The sequence below is a fragment of the Equus przewalskii genome, chromosome 5 (assembly GCF_037783145.1).
Source record: "Equus przewalskii isolate Varuska chromosome 5, EquPr2, whole genome shotgun sequence".
NCBI lineage: Eukaryota > Metazoa > Chordata > Mammalia > Perissodactyla > Equidae > Equus > Equus przewalskii.
Genome location: NC_091835.1, coordinates 1,797,665 through 1,817,593, shown reverse-complemented (window position 1 = coordinate 1,817,593; position 19,929 = coordinate 1,797,665). Strand labels below are relative to the sequence as shown.

The 19,929-nt window shown below is 35.5% G+C and overlaps 1 long non-coding RNA gene across 2 annotated transcripts in view; it reads right to left on the bottom strand.

Moving 5' to 3' along the window:
* The window catches only part of LOC139083448 (uncharacterized), an 81,979-nt gene that overhangs the window by 47,756 nt on the left and 14,294 nt on the right, over positions 1–19,929 (bottom strand). The window contains exons 2-3 of one of the 2 annotated variants that reach the window (XR_011540157.1): positions 6,812–6,965; positions 2,320–2,389 (exon numbers count right to left, since the gene is read on the bottom strand). This is a non-coding gene — a long non-coding RNA (uncharacterized lncRNA). Of the gene's footprint in view, positions 1–2,319; positions 2,390–6,811; positions 6,966–19,929 lie in introns of those variants that run through there. The other variant, XR_011540156.1, reaches the window with a different exon arrangement.

Below are 19,929 nucleotides of genomic sequence, written 5' to 3'. Positions count from 1 at the left end.
TCTCTCCAATTACCCTGTCCTGGGACCCTTTCTCTTAGCTCTTAGCTAAGAAATAGGCATTTTCCAAATTGACATGGGATTAACTCTAGATTCAACAAAGGGCAGGAAAATCTTATTTGTTTGATTGAAAAGAATAAAGGGTGGAATTTCAAATTGTCAAGTGGATGATTAGAAATGATAATAGGACAGTAACACCACTTGAGGCCCTCTTGTAACAGTCATACCAATTGCACCATAATAGGAAACTCTTAGGTTATCTGCTCAACTGAAAATAACCACCTTACCTGCCCCACCTCATTTGCATAGATGGGCCTCTCAGAGCAAGATTTTACTCTGTGATCACCATGCTTCGGCCCAAGTGGATGGACAGAGGCCACCCGGCCCATTCTGGGTCTATGAAATATTCTCTTTCAGAAATTTGGAACTAGATAAATAAGTTCTGGGTTTTTCTTTTCTTTTTTTTTTTTTTTGCTTTCATACACCACCCACATTCTTATCATAAATTTCCTGTTTTCCTTAAGCTGGCCTGTGTTAGTTTCTATAACCTCACTTTAAAATATTCTAACTAACATTAGTAAATATCATACATTTTAGTATAAACTCAATCCAAACCTATGTCAATAGGTAGATGGATGACCAAGATTCTAATATTATGTTGAAAATATCAGCATTTACACTACAATATATTTCTCTAAACACAAAGCAGTGAAAGATTAACAATAATTAGCCCCATCTATAAGAAAGGGAAATAAAAACATCTCATTGCCTCAAAACTAGGTATATGATCTTCCCAATAGACCTCATCTGTTTTCATGGCAGCTATTAGGCATCATGGCTGGTTCGCATCCTTGGAGGTTATAAGGCATTCATTTTTATTGATGGCCACACATATACATTCCACATACATATTATAGGACAAAGCTCAAGAAAATAGTGAGAATAAAGGAATCTGGTAGACATGCCTAGCAAAATGAGAACGACATTGATAAAACCCTAAGTTCAAAGTCTTGGGGAGAATAAATACATAATTCCAGGACGTCTAAGGCCTTTCTCAGATCTGACTTTTGGTGAAGATAGAGAACTACTGTCATGATTGTTTAGGGGGCTTACGTTTAGCTGGGAAGTATTGATAAAATATTATATGTTACACAGGCATACAGAGAAAGAGAAGGCAGAAAACTATAGACGATGCTCCACTAGCTATAGTAGTTTTGATACTAATCTGCTGGGAAAATAAAGAAGAAATGAATCTAACACTGTTCATAGAAGTAACTGAACTTGATCTTACAAATGATGAGGAAAGTACTTTATATTTGTAAATTAATAAAAACAACTTCCATTATAGATCATTATCAGCCAACCACTTTTAGTACTTACACTCAAATCTTGTCCATTTACTTCAACATCTTTTTTCTTCCACAGCTGGTTGAAGTTATTGAAATTCCTTTTATTAACTCAGAGGAGAACAAAATTAATATTAATTTTCGTTCTGAAACCCATATAAAAAGGGATTTTTCCCATTATTAAAAAGAAAAAACGGTTTAGGATATCTAAATGAAGAATGTAAAATTTATAATAGAGTAAAATCGCAATCGTGAAAAGCTACAAAATGGTATTATTATTCTCTTAAAACTTCCACCAAGCCAGCCATAGACAGTGAAATATGAAATCTAAGCAAAAGTGTTCACACAGCTATGCATAGATGGGTATTGTAAATACTTTTATTCAGCTTATTAAAGGTTCCAATATTGTCTCAGTGCAATTTGTGGTTGTTTCATCAGCAGAGAGCATTGTCCTTAAGCTATCTGCACACCAGTTTTCAGAGTTAAAGGATACAGAGACCACGAAAAAGCTATGAAAGCAAGCTGACTAATTTGTGGCAATATGGAACTGAATAAAGGATTGATTTCGTCAAAGGCAGATGGAAAGATATTTCTAGCTTTTCAAATGTTAATAAATAAATAGCATTTAATTTTGTAAATTTTCAAAGTTATTCTGAAGATAATTATTTCATAAAAATTTCTCATTTCCACTACATGCAAGCAGCTGTGCTGAAGACAACAGGAGATGTTTGCATGCAATTAAGGGCAGGTGGTCATAACTCATTATCATAACTCAGAGGTGACTCCTATATACTATGAAAGTTATCAGAGCACAAGGCTTACTGATGAGAGCATTCCGCTTAAATCCATGTCCAGAAACACGGAACAAGACAAGAATTTATGCCAGTGAAACTTGGCCTGTTTTGCCAAAGGAATCTGTCACTCTGAAGCGACACTCTTAACTTTTCCTGTCCTGAAATTAACCAATTCATATTACCTGATTTTGGATTATGCATTCTGAGTCAGCACATTCTTCCTATGTGGCATGCTGGCTCCTCAAAACACAACTTTAAGAAAAGAATATTAAAGAGTATCAAAAACACGTGATTGCTCAGATTTGTAAGAAGAAGCTACAAAATGCTGTTACATTACTTGTCAGGATGCTGCATTTAAAATTAGCTGATAAATGAAAAAGAGTCTATATCCCTCTATTTTTGTCTTTTTTAAATTTACTTCCTAAATCTCTCCCTGGTCCTGGAGTATTTTTATTCTTCTGTCTTTATCTGGAAGCCTTTCCTTTCACATTGAAAGTATGTTGGATGACTAGATATTTGCACATTCATAGAATAACGTAGCTAGAGTAGGCATTGAAAAATCAATCAGATGTAAAACTGAGACCCAAAGAAGCCAAATGACTTGTCCAGAGTCTCATGGTTAATTTATGATCAAGGCTAGATAAAAAACACACACACACATCTCTGAATTCTTTAGACTATATATATGCTCCTTAGAGGGAGAGCCAAGACTATGTAAATTAGAGTAACCTGGAGTGATACTCAAAATACAAATTCACAGGTTCTTTCCTACATCTAATGAATCAGAATCTCTGGGGTATAGCCTAACAATTTGCACTATTAACAAGATCCCAGATAATTCTTAGGAATGTTAAAATTTTAGAGCAACAGTGGTGTGCTGTGTGAACCTCTTAGATTCCACGGGATATTAGTGAATTTTTCTTTTGGGTCTTAGAGTGCCCTAGTTGTAGTGTCTGGTTTGGTATAGACAGATCTAAAGTTATCAAAAATGAAACGGGTAAATTCAAGGGACAGATATTTGAGTAAGAAAAAAATGGCAAATATATCTGGAAGATAAAAAATATAATAATGATAATGCCTTTGGTGAAGGAAGAGAGACACACATTTTGGAAATGAATTGCCTTTTTTATGACAAGTATGGAGTTTAAGTAAATAGGGTAGAGGATATCACATGTAGGAAAAGCTAGTATTGATGATGTTTTGATGGTGATGATAATTTTGATATTGTCAATCATGAACCTGGGCTGATGCTATCAAGGAGATAGGAAAGAGTGTCTGCGCCAGAAGCTGAGAAATAGGTTATAATGGTTGGTCAACCATAAAGACATGTTGAGTCTAGTGGGGAGGACAGGGGGCTGAGTGTGATAGTGTTGGGCTTCTGTTGGCCGTGGAAAACATTTGTGATTAAAATACAGCATCATTGTGAGGCCTCCATGGCTATCCCACAACCTAAGTCCTTTTTAGCCTCTAGCATGAGGTTCCTGCCGAGCTTAGATTTGTCCATTAATCTATATTATCTTTGTTGCTTTCTGTCAATATTTTAATACAAAAATTTGCTTTTAAGCCTCGAGCTTCAACTTAAACAAACATTGTCAGGAATTGGAGGTGACAGCTCCATTCACCTCCTAGAGGAAGGGAACCTCCACACCCTCTCTAGTTTTCAGAGACGCGGACAGAGGATGATCTAGTTCTCTGTACTCAGTCTGCAGACCAGTATTAGGATCACGGCATCAACTGTGAGCTTGTCAAAAGAGCAGAATCTCAGGGGTTGGCCCCGTGGCCGAATGGTTAAGTTCGCACGCTCCGCTACAGGCAGCCCAGTGTTTTGTTAGTTCGAATCCTGGGTGTGAGCATGGCACTGCTCATCAGACCACGCTGAGGCAGCGTCCCACATGCCACAACTAGAAGAACCCACAGGGAAGAATACACAACTATGTACCGGGGGGCTTTGGGGAGAAAAAGGAAAAAATAAAATCTTTAAAAAAATAAAAATAAAAATAAAAAATAAAAAAAAAATGCAGAATCTCAGCCCTCACCCTAGACCTTACTAATTCAAAATATGCATTTTTAACAAGATTCCCAGGTCATTCCTAGGTACACTAAAATTTGGAAGCCATTAATCTGGGGTAGAAGAAGATGGACCATGATTCCAGTTTTGTCCTTTCTAGTGTACGCTACTAAACAGTCCCAGATTAACTTTCTTACTTTAAAATACTTCTCATGTCATATCTCTAATAAAAAACAAAACAAAACAAAAGAACGAAAAACTTCAAAAACCTTGTATTAAGTTAGGACAAGTTTGAAGGCATTCTAAGTCATCCACAATCTGCTTTCATCCTGATTATGTATTTTCCCCACCCATTTCCCGTCAGTGAAATTACGCTGCTTGATATTATGCAAATATGTTGGCACTTTCTGGCCGCCTTTGTCCCACTCTTGGTGTTATCTAAAACTTAAATTCTCATGTTCCTTCTCTGCCTATAGAAGTGGAACTTGCAATGTCCAATAAGTCTATCACCTCTTCCTTGAAGTCTTCTCTAATATGTCCATCTTCATCTTTTGATAGTCCCACATCATCTTGTTCATACCTCTTGATCATTATCGTGTGCTCCTTAATACATCCACTAATAACTATAAACTTGGATAAGCCACATCACCTCTTTGAACCTCACTTGACTCATCTGTAAAAGAGAGATCTTCATATACTTATTTAACAGGCTTAATGAGAAATAATTCATGGACAATCTCCTGAAAATGTGAAGTATAATGCAAAGTGTAAGATGCTCATATTCTTTAGTCTCTTCTCCAAAACGTAAGACCCTTGAGGTTAGGGATCATGTGTGTGCATCCTCTCCACAGATTAAGTACAGTAAAAGCACACAACAAATTTTAAACAAATAAGTGTACACAAGTACGGTTCCATTTTTCCTTAGTTTTATATATGCGAAAAATTTTACAGTTATATCACTTTATTTTCTTTGCAAGGACCTGTGTGTTTAGGCACCTGTTCAAAATTTTCGGTTTTTATGTCTTGGTTTCTTTCATTTCCTTAAGCATTGTCTGCAAGTATAATCACAATCACCTAGATTGTTTATCTTCAATGATATGGTTATAATTTCTATTCCATTTCGACTAAGATTTCTTCAGTGTTACAAAGCCTTTTGGGCTCCATCATTTCCATCTTCTCGATTGGAAACGGTTAAAAATGCAGGTTCTGGAGTCAGACTGCCTAGGTTGGAATCTCAGCTATGTCGCTTAGTAGCAAGGTCATGTTAGAAATTAATTTACTCTTTCTGTGTCTCGGATTTCTTATCTTTAAAAGAAGGATAGTAACAGAACTTAGTTTATAACACTGCTGAGAGGTTAAACATGCTAACTCACGTAAACTGCTTAAAACAATGCTTGTCACATAGTGAGTTTCAATTAATGTTAGCCATGCTTATGAAGATTATGAAGATGATGAAATATGAGCTATTGTTTGTGAAAAATCTTTGTAATTTAGAAAGAACTTCACCAATTTTAGGAATTTTATTATTGCTTAACCCAGAATAGATCTTTTATAGCTAACTGAAGAGATTCCTCTTGATTTATTTATGAGTAGAACTTTAAAGAAACACGAAACTCTTTTCAACTAACAAATATTATATAAATTTTATGCATTTTACATGATATCAGCAAATAGAGTGAATCATTCTAATTTCAGGAAAGAAAAGATGCTTTCATGGGCACTGAAAGTCAAGTTTTCATTTAATTATCAGTAGGGTGATGCTGCTGTCAATGTAGAGAGTGCTAGTGGCATCTATTGATGAAAGTACAGCACTGATCACAATTCTGGTTGATTTGTATATTCATAAGTGAGAGGGATGGAGAAAATATAGGATGAATCATTTTCCTCTACAATGTACATCAATATTTTCAAATAAATATGTTTATTAGTAAAATATTGTATTTGGTCTTCATAATAAACTAGCACAGAAATAGAACTAGCCAAATTTATCAAGAATTTGACATTTTTTTCAAAACAAAACATTTTATTATACATAGTACTATATTTCTGATATATGGAGGTACTATCACACTCCTACTTTAACCTATTTGGAGAAAGCATTTGAAATGAAATGAAAAAAAAAAAACACCTATAAGGCAGAGATGTGACCTCCAGGGTTAGGCACATCCAGGTATATAACAAATGGAGTTTTTACCAGACTATTTACCATTGTTTATTTTAAAAAATTCTGGCAGAAAAAGGTAGCCACTGCTTGAAATAAGAGTTGTGCATTCTGGGAAGTGACTCTTGAGAACAGTGTGACTGCTTTAAGACAATAAAATGGAATCTAGAAGAAAAGAAAGTGGAGCAATTACGCAATTCCCAAGTTTAACTTTGTTCTGGAAAAATTGGACCAAATGCAGTGAGGACCCTAGCTTTGCAACTGTTCCTCTGGCATTTGAAAGCTTTGCTGCCTTAGCAAAGTGGTGGTGTGTTTCTGTTTTTCTTGGGGTATTTTTTCCTCCATACGGTGCTTTTCAAAGGGAACTTATCATTCAAATGCTGCCTCTGAGGAAGCTCATGTTGTAACAGATGAGAAGTCAAGAATAATTAAGGGAAGAGAAAGTTTTGTATGTCTCCCAGAAATCAAGGTAGATCTTTTTATAAATAACTCTCATCAGACTTACCAGAAGTATTACACTTGCAGCATCGTGTGATAGCATTCAACTTTCACTTTTTTGTGACGAAAAATTTGAAGTAATTATCTTGGCTTGATTTCTCAGTAAAATATAGAGGCTCCCTGTGAATTCAGAGTGCTGGAATTTCTTATTTCCCCTCCACCTGCAAGAATAATATTAGAGTTCAAGGAACAAACTTCCACTTAAGATAGAATTAAATAAAAAGCATTCACTGTAGTCAGCACAAAGCAAACACTAATAATTTTAGGGCTCAATTTCCTTAAAAGATGAAATAATTTTAGGTTAATGTAAAAAAGTTCTCCTGTAATGATTTCACTTGCAATTTCTCTTTGGGGGAGCATTCATCAGCTCCAAGTGGTTTCTCAGCAGAAAAATGCACTAGGAAAGCAGACATAGTGACACGTTACGGCAAAGTGGGAAGAAGCACGCTCTAACAATAGGGAAGGCAATGCATATCCTAGACCCCACATGTTTACTATTACAGCCTTTTTAGTTTGAATTTCTCAGAAGGCAGAATGCCTGTGAATACTGGCACGTACAATACAATACAATACATTGTACTGGCACATATACAATACAATGGCGTATGCCATGTCAATGTGCTACATCATATAAATTTGAACACTTAAATTTTAAGCCTTTATGTGAAGTGCATTGTGAATATCTTTAAGTAGGTCCTCCTTCCTGAGTACACATAACTCCTATTCATAAATACGTTTATTTATTTTATACTTCTCTTATAGGGATAATAGCCAATATTGTTTACAATATTTATAATGGTTTTTAAATCTTAAGATTGCTTTGTGAATAGCAACTAAGGATTGCACTAAAGAGATCAGCATTTCAACAAAGTATCTTAAATTTTCAGCTTTCAATTTGCAAAATCTTTTCAGTAGGATCCAAGTGAAATGTTGCCTCTTCACCGGTGTGGAAACATACCATTAGCACACACCTCCAGATTACACGAATTTTGGTTGTTCTCTATTTATTTGAAAGTGAGACTGAGAAGAATTACTTATGTGCAACACCCTGTTCCCCTCTTTGCTCTATCTCTTCTTTTTCTCATCCCCCGGCCTATCCAAAGCAAATTGTCTTAAAGTTCTGGACTGTAAGACATCCTAGATTGTTTCAGTGGAAGTTTATACTATACCTCTGTCCTACATCTTGCTTGGAAGATGACACATCCCATTCACCCAGCTCACACTCTCTACCTGTGCAGACAGCTTTCAACTTAGTAATTACATGCCTGAGAAGAAAGACCAAGAGGACATGAGGACAACGATCCTTTTGAGAGAGAGAGAGAAAAGAAATTCAGTGTTGAGCGAGGATGTTTCAAGCTTTGAAAAGAAAGAGGAGATAGGAGGCTAAATAGAGTACAGTAGCTTGAGGGAGAATAGAAAATCCGATAGTTCTGAGTACTGTGAAGTGGAGAGTGAGAAGAGAGTAGTGAGCTCAAATGTCTGTTTCTCCAGCAAGCAGCTGGAGGACAGGAAGCAGGTTTTACTCCAGGGCCTATTTGTTGAATGAATGACGGATGAATGGATGAATGAATATACTATTTCAGTCTAGATTGAGCAGAAGAAAAGTATATTCTTCAATGCCAATTTAGGTAAATACTACTATTGTTACTGACAACAATAAGAATACTGTACTATCATCCTTACTTTGTACATGAGGAAGCTGAGTCTGATAATACTTAGGTGACTTACTCTAGTAATCTTACTCTAGTTAGTGGCAAAGCCTTGGACTCGTTTAAACAGTCTCTATTTAAACCTATCATGATCTGTCACATGGCCATCAGCTGCCACCATGTTTGAATGAAAGAAGCAGTTGCCGCTATTCACACGTCCTACTGCATTCGATTGCAGTGGAAATGAAAATAACCAGCTATGCTCTTGGTCCTTGGATTCCTACTTTTATCTGGTGCTCACAGGCGGGTGTTGATGACACAAAAAGATAAGATGAGACCCTCCAGGACAATTCTCCAAATTGTGAGGGGTCAAATAGCACATTGACATAGTCCTGTCGGGGTCTTTCCTGCTCATGCCCCCTGCTGTTTGTCATGAGATGTTGGTTGTTATATTGATGTGAGAAGAGATGTGAATTGGAAGTGGACTAAGATTTGGGTCAGTTTTGTCAAATAGCTAAGAGTTTAGGCTCCGGAGGCACAGTGCCTCGGTTTAAGTTTTTCTTCTGCTTCTCATTTGCTATATGACCTTGAGAAATTTACTTAATCTCTCAAGTCTAAATTTCTTCATCTATAAAGTGGGAATGATAATTTCTACCTCATGGGTATTGTTGTGAGGCTTAAAGAAAATACTTTGTTGGAGAAAAATACTCAATAAGTATTAGCTGTTATATTTATTACAACTGGACAAATGTTTTTTAACTTATATAAGTTTTGCTCTAAATTTATCTATCTGAACTGGTTTGAGAATTCTATGACCTATTGCAATGAGAGTGAGGGTCACATGAAGTCAATAAAATCTTGTAAGGCTCTGGAACAAATCATATTGATCTCTCTTTTCTGAGTTAGTCATAACTCTGAAGGCTCTTGCCTTGAAGGGATGGTGGGAAAATTCTGTTAGAAGTTTTAACTAGACATATCATCGAATTCCATGCCACGTGCACTTTGTTCTGAAAATTTTTAACAGCCCTAGACACCAGAATAAATCAAAATTGACCAATATTCACTGCAATTCCATTTATCTTTTCCTATGGACTCTCTCTCCAACATTTATTGATAGCTGAGGATTCTATTCTGGACTGTTCCTGTTGTAAGTTATGTCTACATTTCATGTTTGGTACTTTGATGTCTAAATAGCCAGCTAAGCTTTAAGTCAAACACCACAGACACTCTTAACTACACACTCTTATATAATTATCTTTGTGAAATTTTAGTGAGGATTACCCAGAGTCGAAATCTCTCTGTGTGTATGTGTATACTTTTCAACTGAATAATAAAAGAGAAAAAAATTAAAAAATAAAACAAAGTATGGCATATCACAATAAACTGCCATCAGTTAACCTGTGTTACTTCAACTCTGAGCTGCCTTTTTTTTTTCTTTTTGAGGAAGATTGGTCCTGAGCTAACACCTGCCGCCAATCCTCCTCTTTTTGTTGAGGAAGACTGGCCCTGAGCTAACATCCGTGCCCTTCTTCCTCTACGTTATACGTGGGAGGCCTGCCACAGCATGCCTTGCTGAGCAATGCCATGTCCCCACCCAGATTCCGAACCGGCACACACCAGGCTGCCGAAGCAGAACGTGGCATTTAACCTCTGCGCCACCAGGCCGGCCCCAAGAGCCTTCTTATGTATAAAGTTGCTGGACTATGCAATTTCCATGTTCTTTAAAAGTTTGCATTTTAGACCTTAAACATGTCGTTTTGGTATATCGCCATCATTTATTGAATGCCTACTAGGTGCCAGACAGTGTGCCAAACAATTTTACCAAATATATTAATGGCTACTCACAACTCATTTGTGTTTTACAGATGAAAAAGTGATGGTCCCTGAAGTTCTTGCCCAGGGCCGCAGCCTGGAAGGCAGCCCACGTCAGTCTGCCTGGCTACAAAGCCGGAGTGCCAGCATTCAGCCCCCTGACCCACAGGCTCTAGGCAGAGTACACCAGAGTGAACTGGTATTTGTACTAATCATAGAAGTCCCCATCTCAGTTCAGCTGCTCTTATCCACTTTTGGAGGAGGCTAGGATATCTTTCTGAAGCCCTATCTCAGAAAACAGTATTAATACGTAAGTAGAATATTAATACATAAGGAGGCTTTAGTAAAATTCCTTCCATATGATATTGTACCTAAATTCCCTAAGCAAAAGAGTCTCCTAGGATTGTGATGCTTTTGGCTGCACCCCATAATATTCTAGACATAAAGTGTCCCTAACAAAACTAAACTCCAAGAGAAGGATAACCAACCAGTGTTCATTTATTCAATGAACACTTGAATTTATTCAATTCAACAAGTGTTCAAATATATTTGATCAAATATAAATCTTGCTGTCTGTCACACACTGTGTGTACAACTGTTTCAACCATAGGCCTCACCCTGAAGGATGGACAGGTTTGTATGAAATGGGAATGGGAGAGCAATTCATGTGGTGCTGTCACGTGACGGCAGCTTTAGAAAGCAGCAACTCAGTGGCCATCACCAGCAAAAGGCTTTATGCTGGAAATAACAAGAGATCAAAATCAAATACAGATTTTCACCAGATTCGGGAGGGCCTTGAATGTGAGGCTAAGGAGTTTGGCCAATTTCTACAAGAAGATAAATGTGCAAATCTCACTTAGTGTTATTTCTAAATTCAATTCAAAACAAGAAAAATCAATGATGATTAGCATAATCAAGCATCAGTTCTCTAGCGCTATTTTTGAAAGAATTTAGATAATTCTTCAACTTTGTCAATTTCTACTTTTGAAAATGAAATTTACTGTCCTCTTTCTCTTCACATATTCAGCATGATTGGACTCTGATTTACCCTAGATAATTTGATCCAAAATAGATTGAAAATCAAGTCAGCAGCATTCCAATACGTTCTCTGTTGCTGCCCCCTACTGCTCTCCTCCCACTCCTCCAGCCTCCTGGAGTCATCTGTGTACCATGACACGGGTGATGTGAGAGAGCAAGTGACGTTATTCATATGCAAACTGTTTACTGGAGATGAAGAGATATGAGGTTTTTATTGGTGAGAATTCAAAGTTGGTTGTGGAGAGCTGCATTTTCAAAGAACGCAGGACACTAAGCAATACCTAGAATTGATATGCCCAAAATATTAATAATAAAAAATGAAACTCTAGCAACACACTCTTTCTCCACACCTTCGTATTCCATGGTCATCCTTGAACTATGAGTACTTTTATCTCTTTGATTTTACAGCTAATTTATAGACGGAGAACTATAAATTACAGGCTCTCAATCTGGAAAACAGCGAAGGAGGTAGGTTAGAACAGCTTCTTGCAAGTTTGCCTCATTGCAGATAGTAAGGGAGTTTTTTTTTTTCTATCTAAGTTTATTTTTTGTAGACTTTTAAACCGTCTGACTTTCTACCAGAAAGAAGAAACTGTCCCAATCTCCACCTGGCAAAAAGTAGGACACTGCCAGGACATGTTTGGAGAGCAATGTGTGTGGATGGATAATTTAGATTAAAGAATTTGGGGGGCTATCCTATAAATATAAGTTACTTGGATCCTACTCTATGACATAAGGGAGTCAGTCTATCTTACAAATTTCCGTACAGTTTATTTTTCATTCGTTTTCCATTCATTAACGAGGAAGAAAATGTAATGGAAAGAAAACGGGCCTTTGGATTAGATGAACCCATGTTGAAATTTTAGCTCTGCCATTTAGAGAAAATGAACTTATTTGCTTAATCAATACAATGTAATGACGAGAGGTATGCCTGAGAAATGTCCAGTAGTCTATCTTGTGAGTTCTTGTAGATTTGACGCATTGGGGAAACAAACATATTTAAAAAATAAAATGTTAATACAATGAGGTAAGTAGTTTAAAAGTAATGGGAGTGCATAAGGTGGACATCTAACCAAAGTGGGGAAAAGAGTCATCCTAAGCTGTAAATTCTAGTATAAGCCCTTGAAGAAAAAAAGAAATTCGCCAAGTAAAGGGGACTAGGGATGGGGATATTGAAAGGAGAAAATGTATCCAATCTAACCCAAGAGAGCAGAGGTGCCACAGCCCAGAGTAGAGAGAGGAAAAATGACACATACGGCTCTGAAATAGCTGAGTCGGGTAGGAGCTTAGAATGCAAACGAGCATGCCTTGGTCATCCCAGCAACTGTTTTCACTGCAACAGTGAAGCTTTTAATTTTCTTGAAAGAGCCAGTAAAGACAGAGTGCTGTCACAGAAAGATCTTGCTTATACCTGCTCATGGCGGCCTCTATGATCCTGCATATTCAGTGGTATTTGTTGTAATGTCTCCTCTTTCATTTATACAGTTATTTATTTGAGTCCTCTCTCTTTTTTTTCTTGATTAGTCAAGCTAAATTTTTGTGAATTTTGTTTACCTTTTCAAAAAAACTTCTTAGCTTCATTGATTTTTTTTATATTCTTTCTCTTTCCTTCTGCTTACTTTGGGCTTAGTTTGCAATCTGAAACCAATAATGAATAAGGAGATTGAAATAGAAATCAAAAACCTCCAACAAAGAAAAGCCCAGGACCACATGGTTTCACTGGTGAATTCTTTCAAACATTTAAAGAAGAATTGTCATTAATAATCCTTCTCAAACTCTTCCAAAAAATTGAAGAGGAGGGAATACTCCCAAACTCATTTTACCAGGACAGAATTACCCCAATAACAAAGCCAGATAAGGACACTACAAGAAAAGAAAACTACAGGCCAATATACCTGATAAATACAAATACAAAAATTCTCAGCACAATACTAGCAAATTGAATTCAACAGCACAATAAAAGGATCATACACCACAATTTATCCTTGGAATGCAAGGATGGTTTATCATATGCAAATCAATAAATGTAATACACCACATGACTAGAATAGACAAAAATAGAAAAGGAACAAACAAACATTATATGATCATCTTAATAGATGGAGAAAAAGAACTTGACAAAATTCAACATCCTTTCATGATAAAAGCCCTAAAAAAAAAATGGGTATAGAGGGAACATACCTTGACATAATTAGGGCCATATATGACAAACCCAGAGTTAAGACCATACTCAATAGTGAAAGGTTGAAAGCTTTTTCTCTAAGATCAAGAACAGGACAAGGATGCCCACTTTCACCACTCATGTTCAACATAGAACTAGAAGCTCTAACCAGGTCAATCAGGCAAGAAAAAGAAATCAAAGGCATCAGAATTAGAAAGGAAGAAGTAGATTGTCTCTATCAGCAGATGACATGATTTTATATGTAAAAAAACCCCTAAAGACTCCACAAAAAAACCTGTTCGATCTAATCAACAATTCAGTAAATTTGTAGGATACAAAATCAACATACAAACAAAAATCAGTAATATTTCTATACACTAACAACAAATTATCTGAAAAAGAAAGAAAAAAATCCATTTACACAGCATGAAAAAAATAGAATATTTAAAAATAATTTTAACTAAGGAGGTGAAAGATCTGTACACTGAAAACTATAAGATAATGCTGAAAGAAATTGAAGAAGACATAAATAAATGGAAAGATAGCCCATGTTCATGGATCAGAAGCACTAATATTATTAAAATGTTCATACTACCTAAAGAAATCTACAGATACAATGGAATCTCTATCAATATTCCAATGGCATTTTTCACAGAAATAGAAGAAATAATTTCAAAATGCACATGAAACCACAAAAGGCCCTGAATAGCCAAAGTAATCTTGAGACAGAAGAAAAAGTTGGAGGCATCACTCTTCCTGATTTCAAATTATTCTACAAACGTATAGTAATTAAAACTGTGTAGTACTGCATAAAAACAGACACATAGGCCAATGGAAAAGGCTCAAAAGCCCAGAAATAAATGCATGCTTATATGGTCAACCACCATTTGACAAAGGAGCCAAGAATACTCAATGGAGAAAGGATAGACTCTGTAATAAATGATATTGGGAAAACTGGATATATACATGCAAAGGAATGAAGTTGGACTCCTATCCTACACCACTCACAAAAATTAACTCAAAATGGATTAAAGACATAAGCATAAAACTCCTTGGATAAAACATGAGGAAAAATTTCCGTGATATTTGCCTTAGCAATGAATTTTTAGATATGACACGAAAAGCAAAAGCAAGAAAAATAAAAGTAAAGACGTGAGATGACGTCAAACTGAAAAATTTCTGTACAGCAACAAAATAAAAAGTTACCTTATGGAATGGGAGAAAATATTTGTAAAGTTTTTATCCAATAAGTGGCTAATATCCAAAATATATAAGGAACTTATACAACTCAACAACAAAAAACACAAGCAATTGAATTTAAAGGACCTCAAAAGACATTTCTCCAAAGAAAATACACAAATAGTCAACAAGTTCATGAAAAATGTTCAATATCACTAATCATCAGGGAAGTGCAAATTAAAACCACAGTGAGATACCACCTCATACCTATTAGAATGGCTATTATAAAAAAAGATAAGAGAGAAATCTGGTGAGGATGTGGAGAAAAGGGGACCCTGTGCACCATTTGTGGGAATGTAAATTGGTACAGTCACTATGGAAAACAGTATGGAGGCTCCTCAAAAAATTAAAAATAGAAATACCATATAATCCAGCAATCCCACTTCTCAGTATATATCTGAAGGAAGTGAACATAGGTTATCAAAGAGCTGTCTGCACCTCTATGTTTATTGTAATAGTATTCACAATAGCAAAGACATTGAAACAACCTAAGTGTCCATTGATGGATGAATGGATAAAGAAGACGTTGTATATATACATACACAATGGAATATTATTCAGCCACAAAAATGAAGAAAATCCTGCCATTTGCAACAACTTGAATGGGCTTTGAGGGCATTATGCTAAGTGAAAAAAGTCAGACAGAGGAAAACAAATACTGTATGATATCACTTATATGTGGAATCTTTAAAAAGACCAACTCATAGAAACAGACAGTGGAGTGGTGATTGTCAGGGCCTGGGGGTATGGGAAATGATGTTGATCAAATGGTACAAATTTTCCATTATATCATGAATAAGTTCTGGGGATCTAATGCAGTTGTGCACCACATAACAACATTTCGGTAAATGATGGACTGCGTATATGAAGGTGGTCCAGTAAGATTAGTACCATATAACCTAGGTGTGTAGTAGGCTATACCATCTAGATCTGTGTAAGTACTGTCAGGAGGAAGAAATTTTCCTCTACTCTTCTAGGTTCTTCTGGCTTGTCTAAGAATTAAATTCACATGAGACAGATTAACAGGAGAAAAATAAATAAAAGTTTAATAACGTGTATACATGGGAAAAAACCAGGAAAACTGAGTAACTCACCAAAAAGGCGGAAACCCTCACCTTAAGTACCATCCTCAGTTAAAAAAATATGTTGGAGGTGGGGAGAGTCAGGGATTTCAAAGGGAAGGAAGGCAGTTCACAGGTAGGTGAAAAGGAGCAAATGTTTGGAAAACAAGTGTTTGTTTGGCCACAGAAACAGAAGAACACAGAGGGGAGCCCAACAAACAGACTTTTCTAGCTTCCTCCTTGTCTATCACCTAGTTCATGTTATGCTAAGGTGATAGCTCATTTCCTGAACCAGTTTTTTTTTTTTTTTAATCTGAATTCTTTTAAGCAGTTCCACATGAGGTAATAAGAAAATTTTCTGAGTCTTTTGTTTCTTAAAAAGAATCAGCCTAAAACGATCCTCATGTTAAGGAGACACATTTTTGAGTGACAAACTTTATTTCCTTTCAATGCACTCTATGATGTTCACACAAGGATGAAATCACCTAATGATACATTTAACATATTCTCATCAAGTGACTCATGACTGTATGTAGCATCATGACCATAATTAACAAATCTGTATTGTGTACTTGAAAGTTGATATGAGAGTAGATGTTAAGTGTTCTCACTACACATGCACAAATAATAACTATGTATATGTAACTAAGTAACGGTCTTCTGGCATCATTTCACAATATAGATGTGTATCAAATCATCATGTTGCACACCTTGCACTTAAAACAATGTTGTGTGTCAATTACATCTCAAAGCTGAGGAGGGGAGAAAGACCTTGCAAACTCCTCCTTGAGAAAGACACCTGGTTAACCCTTAACTGTAGCACTTCAAAGATGAAAAAATCTGTATTAATTATTTCCCCAGAGGGAAGAAAACTCTCAAATCTTTCTTATTTATGGGTAATATCCTTTACTATTATAATTTGCACAACTTTTGTGGGATCACAAAAGTTAAACCTTTATTTTAGATCAAACTGTATTGAATACTCCCAAGAGGAAATTAAGAAGCAGTTTTAGGCATTTACACCTTTTTGATTTCCCAGCAATCACTGTAGTCAACAGTCAAATACTCCTACTTCTTCGTTTTCCCACCTTTCGTGGAACTAACAGACTGTGAAGTTTTCATTAGCTTTACTTGAATTTTAAAATATTTTGGCTATCTGGCCATCTACTATTTGAGAATTGCTATTTATCTACTATTTTTTTACAGTTCTTATTGAGGTAAAATATACATAACATAAAATTTACCATTTTAACTGTTTTTAAGTGTAAAATCAATGGCATTAATTATATTCACAATATTGTACAGATATCATCACCATCTATTTCCAAACCTTTTATCACTCCAAATAGTAACTCTATGATCATTAAGCAACAATTTTCTATACCCTTCTCCTCAGCTCCTGGTAACCTCTAATCCACATTCTTACTCGATGAATTTGCCTATGCTAGATATTTAACAAAACAAGAAGAAGAAAGAAAAAATAGATAAATTGGACTTCATCAAAATTGAAAACTTTTATGCATCAAAGAACATTACCAACAGAGTGAAAAGACAACCTACAGAATGAGAGAAAATATTTGAAAATCATATATCTGATAAGAATTTAATATCCCAAATATATAAAGAACTCTTACAACTCAACAACAGAAAGAAAAATAACCCAATTAAAAATGGGCAAACAATTAGAGCAAACATTTCTCCAAAGAAGATATACAAATAGTCAATAAACACATGAAAAGATACTCAACAGCTTTAGTCATTAGGGAAATGTAAATCAAAACCATGATGAGATACCACTTCACATCTACTAGGATATTTATAATCAACAAAAAATAAAAAAAAATAAGTGTTGGTGAAGATGTGGGGAAATCGGAACCCTAGTACATTGTTAGTGGAAATATAAAATGGTACAGCCACTGTGGCAAACAGTTTGGTTTTTCTTCAAAAGCTAAACATAGAACTACCACAGAACCCAGCAATCCCACCCCTAAGTATATACCCGAAAGAATTGAAAATAAGGACTCAAACCGATGCTTGTACACCAATGTTCATTGAAGCATTATTCACAATAGCCAAAGGGCGGAAACAACTCAACTGTCCATCAACAGATGAATGGATAATCAAAATGTGATACATACGGACAATGAAATATTATTCAATCCTTAAAAGGAATAAATCTCTGATAAATGCTAGAACATGGATAAACTTTGGAAATATTATTCTAAGTGAAATAAGCAAGACACAAAAGGACAAATATTCTATAACCCCTGCACCATTTTTCTCCAATCTTCAGAACCATTGAAACTGTTTCAGTGACTCACTCTTCAGCCACAGTTGTCTCTGAGATTCTGGTGTTGTTAATTTCTAGCTTTTGAATCTTTTGGGATTGTGCATGGATCAACTTTATACAATTTCCGTTGCATCATCATTATATAAAACAATGTTCTTTACAGAGAATAGTAGATTTTGAGTGATAATGTATATTAAAACCTACAAAGGTTAAAACAAAACACATAAATATTCACACGTGTCTCAGTCCATACAGGTCATAACACAAATACCTTAGACAGGGAGTCTTAAACAACAAGAGTTTATTTCTCACAGCTCTGGATGGTCCATGGTGGTCAAGGTGAAGGCAGATTCAAGTCTGTTGAGGCCTACTTGCTGGGTGACAGAGGGATGTCTTCTCACTGTGTCCTCACACAACAGAAGAAGTGAGAGAGCTCTTTGGGGTCTCTTTCATATGGGGACTAATCTTATTCATAAGGGTTCCACTCTGATGACCTAATCACCTCCAAAAAGCCTCTCCTCCTAATACCGTCACATTGGAGGTTAGGATTTCAATATAGACATTTTGGGGAGAACACAAATATTCAGTCTATCACAACCTGTATACTGAATAACTCTATATATCAAACCTTAATGAAATGGAGTTTCCATGATGATATTTAATTTTAAGGAAAAGGTCGTGACTGCTCTTGGTGGTGTCATTTTATAAAAGACATTACTTGAAGTGGAACTAGAAAGTTTGGAAAACTAGCCAAACTATCTGAGAAAGAAACATGATCTTAGCGTGAATCTTCACAGACATTTTGTACTTTCATATGTCTTGCTTGATAAAAATTCGATATTAAAATAATGCCCAGGAAAAATAAAAGGCCACTCAGATTTAAAAATTTTTCTTATGTTTCTTTTACTAAACAAAAAATCAAGCGTTAGATATTGGGAAATAATGGAGAATAAAATAGATATCTTTTCTATAATAAATAGCTTCTCTTGTGTATAAGGTAAATTATTCTTTATGGAGTTTTTACATTTTACTAAACAAAAAATCAAGCGTTAGATATTGGGAAATAATGGAGAATAAAATAGATATCTTTTCTATAATAAATAGCTTCTCTTGTGTATAAGGTAAATTATTCTTTATGGAGTTTTTACATTTAAGAGAAACACAAAAAATTCAAGTTTAAAAATTACATCTAATAATTATAATTATATTAAAGTCAATCAAAGTTAGGTCAAGTCTGGGTACAAAAAAAGCAATGTTACATTGCATTTTCCCAACCAGAAAATTCTAGAATCCAGTATTTCTGACTTTTTTTTCTGACTGAAAATCTTGTCTCAGAACCACAGCTGATGCCAGAGATAAATAGAATTGATTCTAAACCAGCTCAACAGGCAACGTAAAAACTATTTCTGCTGAACACGTTCTTTCTACTTTGGGAATCCAAAGCCTAATCTTGTTACATTTGAATGTGTAACCTCTGTCCTGTCGCCTTCTGGTAAGCATCTTTGAGTGCTGGAAGAGCAATTTTCTCTTTACTTTTAAAATTTTCTGCCTTTACTATAAATAGCAAGCGATTTATTGTCAACTTGCAAAGTTTATTTTTGAATTAACATTTATTTTCATCCTTGTGAACATTTTTAGGTTTTGGAAAGATTGAAATTTGAAGTGGCTTTAATTTGCACATGTATTCATGCTCTTCTTATTCACTTCACTCACCCTTCTAACAATCACTCCCTGTATTTATATATTGTCCTTTAAAGTATCCTGATTTGGACTTTCTATTGAGAATTATTTGGAGATATTTGGTCTTGAAAGATAAGGCAGAAAAATGAGAAAGTGTTGACTATCTAGACACAATATGAAATGTTTCTTTATTAA